Here is a 15,890-nt window from a genome sequence, read left to right on the forward strand (position 1 = left end):
AGCAAAAAACTAAATAACACATTATAATAATAAATGATTCTTTAGAAACAATTTGCTACAGTTTCTTATACAAAGTTAGTGTAACTAACATATATAAACATAATTAAAGTATTTTAAGCCACTATAGTTAAATATAAGTATGGATTATAGAAATTTTCAATCTCCAAATTATTATCTGCTGTACTTCAGAAAATGTATATTATGCCCCCAAATTATAAAATAACTAAATAGTTGGTAAATGAATAATTGTAACAACAGAATGAATGACAACAGACTGCATACAATTATTGCCACCAACAATGGCCATCAACAATCACCTTACCCCTTTACTTGATCTGCTTCTACCATGGAGAGTTGCAGTCAATTTCTCCACCCCTTTATTCTCAGCTGATCTTGTGAGTTGCACTAATCAACACAATGTGACTGTCTATGTGAAGAGACATCCTAGAGTTCAGAGTCAAGGTCTTAATGGGAGCGGCAAAGTATTCAGCAACTTTTCTCTCTCAGAACCCTTAGACAACCATGTTGTGACATACTAAACTCACATCTGGACAGGTAACATGGTGGGGGAGAACAGTTCTCCAGCTGAAACCCCAGTCCAATACCTAGCTGAATGTAGCTTCATAAGTGATGACATTTGGGACCAGCAGAGATATGATAAATAGATGTAATGGTGAGAAAAAAAAAATTGTGTTAAGCCACTAACCTTCAGGGTGGTTTATTACATAGGAATAAGTAACTGAAAGATCAGTTTACTTTCCTAATACTGTACTTCAGGAAATACCTAACTTTCAGCATAAGCATTCCTTGATAGCTGCCAGATTAGGAACACAGACAAAATATAATAAAAATAAAATACATGATAGGTGTTGAAGGCAATCTGTAATGACTCCACCCCATCTCTAGCCTTTCCAGGGAATGCACTGTCATGATCTCATACTGCCAAGTCTGATCAATGAATTGCAGTAGCCTGGGCTCCCCTCCTGAGGTCCTAAGAGGGACCACAGTTTGCATGCCAACATAGTGAGTCTTCTCTCACACACGTACACTTTTGAAACAAAAGGCAGTGGGACTGTTTTCTATGGTTTTCTGCTGTTGCCCTGACTGTTCAGAACCATCAGGAAGAATGACAATAAAAGTGGCATGAAAAAAGAAAAAAAGAAAACTGAGGTTAGATAACTTAAAAAATTAAACATGTATTTTAAAATCATAAATAGGAAAAATATTTCTTAATAATGTCTGAATGTGTAATGTCAAATGTTCAAATCAAACAATTTCATATATTCTATATAAAAATTACTAAACTATGATGAGAAAGATGACACTTGGTCTCACATTTAATGCTGACAGAATATGTTCAAGTCGCTGAACTTCTTTATGCCTCATTTTTCTGAACAATTAGAATGATAATATCTGTCCCTCTATACATCACAGGAAATTTGTTCAAATAAATGAGATAATATATATGAAAGTACTTTTGAAGATGACCCAAGAGGGCATTTAATGACACATGAGAAAAATGTAAGGCATGGAATACTCAGGAGTTGAAGGGGAATTTAGAGGTCAGGCTATGCAACATCTAGCCTGCATTATCATTCACCTTGTGCATGACCTACACTGTAAAGGCGGGTCATTTCATTTTCAGACAGCTCTAATTGTTAGTAATGAGTTTAAATAATCTGTGTCCTTGTCACTTCTGCCCTTTGGCCCTATATCTTTCCTCAGAGCATCCCAGTTCAATTCAGCAGCAAAGAATATTGTCAGGAAGTGAACTAAGACATGGGTTACAGAGATGAATAACACATATTAGCACAGACATCCATGCTCTCATATCCCTTGCAGTCTAGTGGAGACAGACACAGTTGTCAATATATTAATCTCCTTCAATGTGGTAAGCGCAGAATCTATAAGGCCAAGAGCTGAGACAGAAAACACCAACGAGGGTGTGTTCCAGTCAACTGGAAACATCAGGCAAATTCTGGGATCCTCACAGACAGGGTATTTCTAGAAATGAATCTTGAAAGATAATTATGAAAATAAGTTTGTAGAAAATATAAAAAGTGAGTTCATGGGAAAGATAAACAAGAACAATGCTTAAATTATTTGCAGTTAGCTAATCCACTTCTAATATCACCTGGGTAAAAAATTCTTAAACAGTCTTTGCCTTAACTTCACATACATAATTTATAGATCTGCTCACCACCTAATCTAACTGGTATCATTTTTTGGAATGTGTTACAGACCTGAAAGAGGAGGAGGAATAGAAACAATAAATCAATTGCTAGACATAAAAATTACAAAGAATATGTTTTGTTGAGCCAACCCAGTACTGCCACTTACTTATCTGAGCTTGTGGGAGGAGGGTTGCAGAAGGAAGTGGCCACTCTTGTACACAACGATTCAGTCCATTTTCAAACTAAGCATTTTAAAATCTGGCTCTGCCAGTTTTTCTTTAAGTCTGTATTTAATATTTTAACCTAAATACAAAATGTAATATCTATTCCTCTAAATTTTCATTTTCTTTGCAGATACTGATTGCAGTCAAATGAAAGTAACTGAATTCTTACTTCTCACCAAATACGTTACTTGCACAATTATTTTTATGATATCTGAAATCCTGAAAATCCCACTCACTTTCTGCATACCATCTAAATCACTGATTTTAAAATATATATATATTTTAAAATATATATAAATATATATTATATATTATATATATATATATATATATGTACCAGAAAAGGCACATAAGCAAATCCCACCTTCACCAAGTTCACCAAGGGTCCTCTACCTAACTGACAATCTGGTAAAAAAAATCTGTGTGATGTCCTCAGCTCTCATGCTTCAGGTATCAAATAAGTGAGGATTCTTAGCAATGTCTATATTCACTATTTCTCCTTGAGGTTCCAGAACTAATATGCCGTTAACTTCCAGAATATTCACATAGATACCCAGTAAAGATTCTAAACTGAATGTTCAAAATCACCTCATTATTTCCATTTGTCTTGTAAACCTGCTTCTTCCCTATTATTATCCAACTTGCTTAAAGGCAGCTTCATCCTAATACTCTCATTTAGAAATGATGATTCATTAAATTCTTTTTCACAAAATAATTTAGTCTCCAGATAATGAGTTTTAAAATACCCACAAACCTATCATCTTTTTTTTTTAAAGATTTTATTCCGTTACACATACAAGAACTGGGGTGTAGGCCAGAAGTTTAAAGATGGGGAAAGAGGATTCACCAGACTAAATGGGTAGCAGAACAGGCAGACTGACTGAAATACACTGCTGAGGAGGGCAGCGGGCAAGACAGGAGAGCTCTGCTATGCCATGTGGGTCAGCTCCCTGGCCTGGGGATCGAACTGGTGCTGCAGGGGCTGCGGATAGTGTCATAGTGCTGAGATTTAACCCCTTGTGCCACCAGGGAGACTCCCCCACAAACACATAATCTTTTTTTTTTTTTTTTTTAAAGAGGCACTAGACTTGGGACATTTTATTTATTTATTTATTTGTTTGTTTGTTTATACATGCACTGGGTACAGTCAGAAGCGAGGGAGGGTGAGAGAATTCACCAGAGCCAGAGCAGGGAGCAGAGCAGGAAGAGGGACCGAAGTACACTGCTGAGGGGAGCAGCGGGCGGCAGGAGGGGTCTGCGTGCCATGTGGGACCCTCCTCCGGTGGCTGGGGAGCAGCCGGGGATCGAACCGGTGCCGCAGAGGCTGCGGGGAGCTTCACAACCCAGCGCTCAACCGCTGCGCCACCGGGGAGGCCCAACAAACCCATAATCTTAACAAATAGGTCTTTCTTTTTTAAATCTTACAGAAAAAAATCAAGCCAACACAAATGCACGAAATGCCCCTATCCAGTTAGGAAAGTTGATGTAATCAGAGAGAGAGAATATGTTTTAGGTGTGATGTGAGTCTGTTACCTGCTGCCCTGGAGTTTCTCCCAGATGATCAATAATTGACCACAAACCAGGCATGATATACTTTCTGACTTGGTATCAGAAAGCATATGTTAATATCACCATGCTGACACTGATGAAAATTTATCATACCAAAAAATTTGTCTGCTATGAATTTTTAGCACTTTATGGTGATAGGTTGCATTTTGCAGTCCCATTAAATAATTGAGTGGATCTTCATTTCTTCTAAGTGTCATTGCTCTAAGCATGGCCATCTGACTCCAGGCATGGCCCTTTGACTCTAGGCATAGCCTTTGGTAATTGGAATTTAAGTAGCAAAACAATGAAATCCTGCATAAATTTTCCTGTATAATTCTGAGATTCAATAATCTGTGACTTAATGTTCCATAAAGTAATTGAAGCTTAAAGTGGGGCTCCACTGGCCACCTGAATGTTTTCCAATTACCTTTACTGGCCAGATTGCTCATATAATCTTTTCCCCAGCAACTTCTCTTTATTTTATCAAGAATAACTTTCTGTTGTTAAAAAATAACTTAAAATATGTTCCCCAAAAGTTTACATTAAGAGTTAAAAAACCATTTAATAAATACTCATTGTGTTCAGATGTTATCTCATTTAATCCTCAAAAGTATCATATAGAGTAGATTGTATTTGGTAGGTAGAGAAGCAAGTGGGTAAGGTTATGGCCTAGGGGACGAAGTCTGGTTCAATTCCTACACTTGTATGCTATCCAGCTGGGTAAATTACTTAACCTCTTTGTACTTCCATTTCCTAATTTAGAAAGTGGGGCTGATTGTTATGGTACCTACTTCCAAGAGTAGTCTGACAATTAAATAAGTAATTCACTCAAGACCCATCAAATTAAAAAAGTGAACTGTGATAAGCAGAAGTTAAGTCACTTTTGGAAAGTCATGTAGTCAGTAAGTAGCGTTTCCCTGATTCTGATAACTCTGTAACTCAAGTCCAGTTCATTTTCTCTACCTTGGCTACATGAAGATCCCATTTTGTTAAATATATAGACAAGAGGGCCTCCCCGGTGGCGCAGCAATTGAGCGCTGCGTTGCGAAGCTGCCCGCAGCCTCTGCCGCGCGGGTTCGATCCCCGGCCGCTGGGTGAGGGTCCCACATGGCGTGCAGACCTCTCCTGCCGCCCGCTGCTCCCCTCAGCAGTGTACTTCGTCAGTCTGCCGGCTCTGCTCTCCGCTCTGGCTCTGTTGAATTCTCTCACCCTGCCGCGCTTCTGACTGTACCCAGTGCTTGTCTAAATAAATGAATAAATCTTTAAAAAAAAAAAAAAAAGTAGGAATAAAAATACCTTAAAAAAAAAAGATATAGACAAGATGGGACATTAAGGAGAGCCAAGATTGTGCTAGCAAACATAGCTTTCAAAATGGCTTCATGTCAGAGCTAATTCTTTTCATGTAAGTCAATACTCCATGGTACATTGGAAGCCCTTTACCTGCTGTTCAATTTAAGAACACACCCCAACTTAATGAAAGTTGTTATGTATCAAAGCACAGGTTTCTGATGGCAAATAAAATACCCCTTTTTGACATCAGAAATGTTCTTCTATGAGGAAGAACATATGTTCAGAAAAAAAAAAAAAAACTGCATATAACTTCACTCTTGCCTAGAACGTTTGATGATATTGTATTAAGGCTAAAAATTAGAACAGAAAATGGAGCACCCTGAAACAGCTGACAGATGTTGGCAAACAAGCCAACACATAAAACCCTTCTAAAACTCAGAGATAATTATAGCCTTCACCAGTAATCAGACATACCCCCTTTGCAGCTCTGCCCTTTGGTGGACCTTTATAATTGTAGCAAATTGCTTGTTTTGCCATGACACTGGGTATTTCATGATATTCAACTGATGTCTTTCAAAATATTTTTAAATGAAACCTTATGCATAATGATAATAATTTTGTTAAGTGGTATCCTTATTTATTCTCCTGGTTATAGAAAGGGGAGGGGGGATCTTCTAATTTAGTTTGCAGTGAAATTATATGTAATACCTTGTTCATTCATCCATTTCCATAAAATTGGTTTTAAAAATTTTAAATGAAATTTCTGGAAAAAACCTCTGCATAAGTGCATTTCAGCACATACAGAGCCATTTCAGCTCCATGATTACAATTACTACTTCGTTTTACACAGGCATTTAATTGAGGATCTACTTTTAGAGAAATCCTAGTATCTGCCATTTGCAAGCTGGAGACCCAAGAAAGCCAGTGGTATAATTCTGTCTGAGTACCTGAGTACAAAGTCCTTAAAACCAGGGGAGGTAATGGTATAAGTCTCAATTCAAGTCTGAAGGCCCAAGAATCAGAGAGTACTGCCCAAGGGCAGAAGAAGATGAATGTGCTGGTTCAAAGAGAGTGAATTGGCTCTTTCTCTGTCTTTTTGTTCTGTTGGGGGCCTCAATAGAGGGGACTATGTTCATTCACACTGGGAAGGGTCATCTGCTTTACTGATTCCACCATCTCAAATGTTAATCTCTTCTAGAAGCACTCATAGAGACACACTTAGAAATAATGGGTTTATCAGTTATTTGGGGATCCCTTAACCCAGTCAAGCTGACACATAAAATTGACACACAGGCACCAAATTTCACCTTTCCGTCCTTCCCACTTGTATTTCTTTGTTTACATCATTTGAGGTCAGTATAGACAAGCATCAGAAATACCTGGGTTGGCAAATCACCCATAATTTGAAAAAGCATATTCAACATTATGAATTCATCCTCTATATTAAAAACACAAAAGTATATTGCTTTCAAATTTTAAACAACAAATTATATAATTAACTTTGCTAATATTAACACTAAGAAGATAAACAATTTTCAATAGAGTTAAAGAAAATATGGCCCACTGGAAGTAGCAGAATCTTTGGAAAGTCTGGAATTTTATGTTTATTAAAAGAAGACATAGGTTACAAAAAAAGGTGGTCAATATTCCAGTTTGCCTGCAATTGTGGACGTCCTTAGGACATGAGACCTTCACTGTTAAAATCAGTTAAGTCCTTAGCAAATCAGGATGAGCTGATCACTCTGGTTACAAAAAAAAGTAAGCATTAATACTTTCATACATTTAGGGATATTAATTCAAATATCCCTGACAAAAAGACACAGTAGATTGACTGAAGAGGAAAAGCTCCATCTTAGAAGGGAGAATTGACAGCAGGAAGTTAGAAAACCATGAAAAACTATGAGTTTTCATGTATCAATGTCAGAGAAAGGTTATTATTTTAAATAATCCAGGTATAAATTTTGCTTTACCAAGCCAGAGAGTGAATGAGAGGTTTCCTAATTCAAGAGACCCATAATAAGCAGGTAAATACAAGAAAAAGTATGTTTAAGACATTTATACAAAATTTCCAATTTGAGACTCAACACAAGTAATGTAACAGCACTCAAAAGAGCACAATCAGAACCTACCCCTTCCCAATCAATTACTTTTCAAATGCAGACATGGAACACCTTTTTTTCATTCAGCAGTAAATAAAACAATAGGAGGCTATGTGCTGGAAAGCACATGTGTGCATGTGCAGGCACACACACAAATACATACTGACACTTCTAAGGAGGACAGCAATAACAATTGAGAGGTAAGCAGAGACTTGTTAAGCCATAATGATGGCTATGGTCAAAATGTCCAGGGTGGGCAGAGGCAATGTTTTATGGTAAAGGTATATGGGTGTTTTGGAAATAGGTATTGTTTGGTGACACACATCTGAGGAGGTGTGAATCTATTCCCATAAATCATACACGGTATTTTAAACCAATGTTACCTCAAAAATTAAAAAAAAAAATTGTCAAAGCTCCAAAGCAGTTCAGTTCTCAAGTAAGGACTTGAGAATAGTGTTGAACGGAGTTAACAGTAATCACTGTTGAGCTCTTGGCCTAGTGGTAAGTAAGTGCTAATATAGAGGAAGACAAGGGAGGAGGCAAGGATCAGAAGCAGAAAAAAAGAAAGATTTAAGACATTAGGAAAAAATGTGTATTAAATGTATATAAAAAATCAGAATTTAAAGCAAAACAAAGTCCTTATGTAAGAAACTAAATCTATAAAGTCAATGACAAACTTGAGAGGATTCTCTAATAAAGGAGAGGAAATAAGGATATCCAGAAGAAAATGAAAAATGGGGCAGCGATATTCTCAAAAAGAACACATGACATAAAAATAATATTCAAATGATTTAGTTCAATACCTGAGCTGGAAAATTAAAAGGAATTATCAATTATATCTCAACTTGAAAAAATATGCACACTTAGCCATTCTAGGGAACTTTTTTCTTCCTTTCAAGGGTTGGAGGGGAGGTCACACAAGAAAAAACAAGAAATATTATCAAGAATCATTTTTGCCTCAAATCTCTTTTCATCACTAAATTATAATATCATTTGAGAATTGTCTACATATCCTGGTTACCAATGAGCAAAAGAAGGTCTACAGTCATTTAAAAATTTCTCCTTCTCCACTAAAATATGAATATGAATGCCTTAAAAATAGGCTGCACTTCTCCAACTTACCAATGACTTTATCTATTATTTTACATCTGGCACACTTCATAAATTACATTTCTCACATAGATTTAGTAGAAATTCCTGTGATTTCTTTAACATGTGGACTACAGAGAATTTTATAACTAGTTAAACATTGTGATTCATGTGTGAAGAAAACAAATTTGTCATCTGATAGAATACTTTCATGGTACTCTAAAAAACATCCAAAAACCATCACCATCTGTCTAGAAATAAAATAAGTAATGAGCATAGGTAAGAGCTAATTTAACATTGTTTACAGAGTATGCTGAAAACTGAAATGAAAGCTTTCTCTGAATGTTTATCATCAACATAGCATACTACAAAATACAATTGTGAATGTTATAAATGCATGACTGTTTATTTTTTATAGTGATTAATCCTGTATGTGAAACAGGTGAATGAGGTACAGAAGAATGCTAATTCCCCTCATTTTGCATATTAGGAGTTGATATAAATTAACAGTACTAGAAAACATAGATGCAGGTATTGCTTATTACAGTTTTTTTAAATTAAGTTTATATTGGTTTACAACACTGTATATGATTCAAAAACATTGGTTCTGTCTCTTCAAATATATGTTACCACAACATACTTAACATCAAAGCATTAAAATCAAACTACTGGGAGAATCTGAAATAGAAGTTAAATCTCTCCAAATCTTCCTTCCAAATCATTAGAGAAAAAAAAAAGTGAAAATAAATTACAAGTAACAGAAGGAGACAAATACATAAACAAACAAACAAGCAAACAAATTAAGCAGAAAACCAAAAATTTAATGAGTCTATCAGCTGTGATAGCAAAAGTAAATGGATGAATGCCTTTATTACAAGACAAAGATTCATAAACATAGAAGAAAATCAGTTATATACTACTTTCCAAAACAAACCATTTAAAAGAAATTGTCATACAATAGTAAGGTTAAACACACACAGATGTATATATTAATTTCAAAAAAGTGGAATTTTTTAAAGGGTACATTAGTCAGTTAGCATTAGTCTCCCCTACCAATGGGAAGAGAATTCCATTTTTTAAATTACAATTTAACACCCTGATCTAAAATATAATGAGTATTTATTAAATACTGAACATATAAGGGAATGGATGAGTGAAAGGTAGAGTAAACATATGAATGAAGCATGTAACACAAGTCCCGCCTGGCTCCAAACTTCAGGAATTCTTCCTTTACTTGCTCCACATCCCACACTCTGCTTCCTTAGGACCATTTGTAGAGAGTTTCCCTAATACTTTCACCAACTGCAGTTATTGCCTTGGTTTTTCTGCCTTTCTCACTACCTTGTAAGTTCCTTGAAAGCAATGTCTACATATTTTATACCAGTATTTCCAGGCCTCAAGTTTATGAACTGGAACTCCTTATATCTGGTGCAGCTTCTTACTTGCCACAGGCAGAGACCACAGCATACAAAAAAGCAGAATATGAACATACATACTATCAAATGTGATGGATGGTATCAGAAATGAATGGCTAGTTCACATAACACTACAATATAACAGGGCTGGGCTGAGTGCTGTGTATAGATCATTACAAGATCTCCAGGCACAAGGTACTATTTATTATGCTCACTTTACACAGGAGACCATTAAGACATAGCAGGGCAAAACAAATTATGCAAATCACACAAGTAACAACAGGCAGAGTCTAGATGACAATACATGGAGTCTGAATTCTGAAACCCACACTTCACTGCCACAGAAAGTAATTCGAAGTGGCAAACAATTTTACTATTTTATACCAGGGAACTTTTATAATTTGATGATAAAAGAAAATACCTACCAAAATTCAATATAAATACATTAATAACTTAAATTTATTTCTGTATCCTGACATTATATGACCATAAATAGAGTCTGGTCATTTATTTTTGTTTGCTTGTTTGTTTTTGTATAGAACTGGGGTGCAGGCCAGAGGTGAGAAGATTCACCAGAGACAGAGTGGGGAGCAGAACAGGTAGATCTACTGAAATACATTGTTAAGGGGAACAGTGGGCGAGACAGAAGAGGTCTGCAGTACCATATGTGGGTTAGCTCCCTGGTGGGGGATCAAACTCAGGCCAACTGCAGTATTAGTGCTGGGACTTAACCCCTAAGCCACCAGGGAGGCCCAGTCTGACCACTTGTTCTGAGCAGAAGTTTTAGTTTTAGTCTGAGATGAAATCAAAATTCCAGAACTTTGATGCAAACTCATGTAAGCCTCAGTGAGATATAATCAACATATACATTAAGCTCCTATAAATGTGATGATTTGACACACATATCTGTTGTGAAATAATTATCACAATAAGGTTAGTTAACATATCTATCACCTCATATTAGTTGCCTGTGTATGTGTAGAAAGGACATTTAAGATCTGCTCTGTCAGCAACTTTCAAGAACAACATACAGTATTGTTAACTAGTCATGATGCTACATTAGATCCCCAGAACTTACTTATCTTATAACTGCAAGTTTCTACCCTTAACCAACATCTTTCCCTTTCTCCCACACCCCAGCATACTGCAACCACTAATCTACTCTGTATCTATGGGCTTGGATGTTTAGGATTACACATATAAGAGGCATAACACAATATTTGTGTTTTCTGACTTTTTTCACTTAGCAAAATGTCCTCAATATCCATCTATACCTATTCATATCTGTATCTGTTTCCACATTGATATCTATAACTTTCACATCTTCTGTATCTTTTCATCCTTAAATGGACACTTAAGCTGTTTTTAAGTCTCCACTATTATAAAAAGATGCTCCAATGAACATGGGGGTACAGATACCTCTTCAAAAATAATTTTATTTCCTTTGGATATATATACCCAGAAATGGAACTGCTGACTGATATGGCAGTTTTTGAGAAACCTCCATACTCTTTCCCATACCAACTTACAATGCTCACCAACAGCGTACAATGGCTAACCTATTACTTAAACATTATTTGTTCCCATTTTTCCCAGCTCTATAAAGAGGAAAAATATCTTCCTCACTTATACTTTTACAAGATCATGGTGAAATAAAAATAGCACATTAGGTAAAAATGACTTGTAAATGTTACCTAGAGCTTCTTTATCTGTCATATTGTATACAGGAAACATTCTTTCAAAATTACTCCTTTTAGAACTTTAAGAAATTATTTAATACTGGAAAATTGGGAATAAATAGCTTTGCAAAGAAAGTATAAACATCATCAAATACTGAAAGCCTGATAGAAGTAAAAGAAGGAGATACTGTTCCAAAGTATAGCATTAGAATGTTTACTTTCTAATTACTAAGTCTGGGAAGGAAAATTGGCCTGCTCAGCATTCTATTTTCTATTTATTACACTCTATTTTCTTTTAACATGCTGATAAGTCTGTAGTAAAAGTCTCTAAGACAGAGCATGGCAGATTATGAAAAATCACCTAAACTCCTTCTACAATAAAGAAAATCAGCATCAACTGTAATATTTAATTATGTATATGATTTTTGCAGCACTTAAGAAGTATGTTAAGATAATACTATTTGCTTTTACTTTTCTAAGCATAAATTCATATAATTCTATATTTTTATCTTGAAATTTCCTATAATTATCATACAAAGTAAATTTTTGCTCAGAGCAATCAAAAAATGGCAATTATTTCTCTGGACTTACAAGAAAAAGTGAATTAAAACTGGAATATCACATCACCGCACTCCATTTGAATATAAATTACACAGATTATGTATGAAAGGAATATGCATGTAAAGATAGGATATACCTGAAGTTCTGCTTTTACCAACTGCTCAGTTGCTTTTCTGGATTGAGAGTTCAAAAATAATTATTTTTTTCTAGAACAAAATTTTAATTGTTATTTTACTGTCATGATATTAAAGTCTTTGAGTATTAGAAAGCATATTTTCCTAAAATTAAAAAGTATAAAAGGTAAATTGATTTCAATTTCCTTTCTAACTCATGCTAGCCATTTAATGAAGCAAGACATGGACTTTGTAATAAACTAACCTAAAATAAGAATAAAATCAGAAAGTTTGTATTAACTTTTGGACTAGTTTTCAAAACATTTTCTTTACTATAAAAGATTTGCTTGGGCCTCCCCTGGTGGCGTAGCGGTTGAACGCTGGGTTGCGAGGCTGCCCACAGCCTCTGCAGAGCCAGTTCGATCCCCAGCCACTGGTGAGTGTCCCACAAAAATAAATAAATAAATAAATAAATAAATAAAAATAGAAGATTTGCTTTTATTGCTTCCTTTTATTGTGTTATTAACAGCTCACTTATGTGTATAAAACAAAATCTTTGAACTGAAAAAAATTAATAGTTATTAAAATTTTGTATATTTTCTTTCTCTGGGAATTTTCTTCAAGATTTAGAACTTTCTTCTAACTGTAATATAGTATACAGCATAGGGAAAAGACATTATTAAGACATTAAATAAATGAGTTTGTAAAACTGGCTGTAAAACAATCTAGTGGCAACCTTTGACTTTTCTCTAACTCAGTTTAGTTTACTATAAAATGCAAAGGAAATAGTTACTTAACTCTTTTTTTCAATTATAAGATTATAGAACCCCACATTCACATTTTATCACATGCTCAAATCATTGTCACTTGACATTTTTAAAATAATAGAAGTATGTTCAATAAAAGCTTTCACTTGGTATGTCAGGCATATTAGTAAACTTATAAATTTTAATAGCTTATTGATAAATTTTTAATTGTCAGAGTATTTCAGAGGGATAATTTAAAATGAAATTTGTACTATTTTCCTCCTTAGTCATGTGGCTATCAGATAGATGAGATATAATGTTTGCATTAACCCTTCTATCTTAAGGTCATTTGATAATGACTGTACCTGGCTAACTACAGTGAATTCTAATAGGGTTAAGAAAGTGCATAAGTAACTTTTTAATTAATCTGTCACATTCCAGTTACTCCTCTGTTAATTCCTTACCTCAGTTTGGTAATACCAGCTTTCTTGAAATCCCCTCTCTTAAATTGTAAATTCAGCTATTTTGATGTTGTCTGCACAGTTCATTGTTGCTCATATTATTTTATCACAATGAATAGTCACTGTCATTCAAGAAATTATCCCTCTAAGAATAAAATAAACAAACACAAAAAAGAGAAGTATTAATACAAAGTAATATTTCTTTCTTTCCACCTCTATGGATTCTCAAGTCAAAATGTCCAACAGGATCATAACCCACAACATAAGAAAGGATTGAGGGGAAGAATATTTTCCCAACTGCAGTGTCATAAAAAACAATGTTTGTGGGGAGACTCTCAAAATGTGTAAGAACTACACAAAAGCAGGCTATATTAATGGCAAGAGAAAAGAACAACTTTCTGTTGTGATTATTTTGGGAAAACAATTTCACAACAGTCCTTAATGATGCATGGATTCTGACAACCAAGTGCTCCTAGGTGTAGGGAGAGGAATCTATCAGTTGTTGCCTCCTCGGAGATTCATAGCATTGCTTGCCTATCAGCAGATTATTTGATCCAAGATTGATACAGTTGCTGAGTATGACCATCACTGACTAAATCTTTTAATCACTCTCCTGAGTCTCTCACTCATTGCTCAAGAGGTAAACCTTGACCTGGCCAGTTTCCTTATGAGCTTCCTGCTGAGATAGCTCATGGCAGCCTGTGTACCAACCAAACTTGTCTCAGTCAGATATTTTATATTTAGCATATAAATAGGCAATGCAATTTTCTCCTCTTACCTAAAGGTATCAGCTAAACAAATGAAGGGAGGAGTGAAGCTATAAGTACATTATCAATGATTATTATTGATTGTAACTGATTTGTTCAGTAATCTTAAATTTAAAAAAGTTTATACTTTAAACTTTTGATTTGACAAAGAACTTTCATAAGATAATTTTCATTTGCGTAATAATGCATGGAAGAATTGTTTCTATTTGGGTGCTATTTTAAAGAATTACAAATTAATGCAAAACAAGGATATTCTGAGTCCCACATTTATTTTATTTGCATAACTGAAGCCCTGGCAGACAGTTTTTACTGTTATCCCTGCCTAAATACCAGAACTGTGAGCAGATGGTGAGCTGGTTCACTTGTTTAGACATGTCTGGATTACTACACTTGAAGGGGTACTTTATTATAAGTCCTTGGGAAGTAATCAAAAGACTTATTTTTTTTTAGAAAATAATTGCAGAATAGAATTTAGAGTAACTAAAACTAAGCCACATATTTATTTCACAATTCACTAATAAAGCCTACATTCTATCTTGTTTATGACATTCCAGATTTGGGCCAAATTTTTAGTACTAGTTATCACATTAAATCACTGTACAAAATTGTAGGTATAAACTTCAGACACACCTAAAGGTTTGACCAGCTAAGGGACATTATAACTGGTGTGGTAAGCTTGAGGAAAATCACTATTATGCCGGAGTGTTAGTACAAATTACAGGCACCTAATACTCAAATACTAGAATATACAAAAGTATTTAAGGCACCACAGAGAAATGGTAAAATGAACATTGGAAAAAACCTAAAGGCCAGATGAATGCCAGGGAACATTTGATATACTTGAAGGCATGGATCACTTGCTCCTCTAATAGAAGTAGTGTGGGAAGTTCCCTGCTATGTAAAATCACTGCCTCTGGTTCAGTTCTCTTAAATTTCCTTAAATTAAAGAAACTCATTATTTTGTCTGCAGTGCCTTTCTACACATTACCTGACTATTTTGACAATCTCACAACACCTATAAAACTGTACTTCTAAGCAGCTAACTTTACAGATGAAGGATCTGAAGGTCACACGTGCTCAATTTCATATAGTAACAAGTAGTAGAGTTAAGATATGGACAGTCTCACTCCAGAGCCTGCACAGTCAACTACCATATTTCCAAGGCTCATATACAAATGATGACATTTAGGAAATAATACTGGTAGATGATCAGTCCTTCTCTTGAAGAAATGGTACATTCTTCTGCTAGGTGGTGTTGAAAAGCACACATTCATGTCTCTCTTTCTCGAAGGTCAGCTCTTTAGTCTATGTCACCAAAACATCTCACATGCACTACACCAATCTTCCCCATGTATGTCTACTCTCACTAATCCCTACTACCACCAAGTTCAGCTTTGGGGCCTGCCCTTGTTCTTTAACCTCATCTCAGATCACTTTTGCACATCAACTTTGCTCCATAAAATATGAGCCATCTTCTGTCGAGTTTCTGAAAGTGCTATGGTATTTTCCATCATGTATTCTAAAATAAACCCCACTTTATTTACCAAAAAAACTGTTATTTTTTACCTGATTTTCAAAATTGCTTCCTCAAAGGAATTTTTCAATTCTTCCAATCCAATTTAGTACTCTCTTGTAAATGTCTTTCGCCTATTTCAGAGTGCTCATGACTTGCAGCTTTCCTTCTGTCACAAACTTACAAGGTTCTTAAATTCTGTTCTCTACTA

General features: G+C 35.1%; 1 protein-coding gene across 9 annotated transcripts in view; it reads right to left on the reverse strand.

Moving 5' to 3' along the window:
* RALYL (RALY RNA binding protein like) overlaps positions 1 to 15,890 on the reverse strand; it is a 610,187-nt gene that overhangs the window by 543,173 nt on the left and 51,124 nt on the right. For 3 of the 9 annotated variants that reach the window (XM_054692155.1, XM_054692156.1, XM_054692157.1), the window contains exon 3: positions 13,403 to 13,544. The exons of the other annotated variants lie outside the window; for them this stretch is intronic. The gene's annotated coding sequence lies outside the window, so the exon portion shown is untranslated. The remainder of the gene's footprint in view (positions 1 to 13,402; positions 13,545 to 15,890) is intronic. 9 annotated transcript variants of the gene reach the window in all.

This window comes from Talpa occidentalis, unplaced genomic scaffold, assembly GCF_014898055.3.
Source record: "Talpa occidentalis isolate TD23 unplaced genomic scaffold, MPIMG_talOcc4v2.1, whole genome shotgun sequence".
Classification (NCBI taxonomy): Eukaryota; Metazoa; Chordata; class Mammalia; order Eulipotyphla; family Talpidae; genus Talpa; species Talpa occidentalis.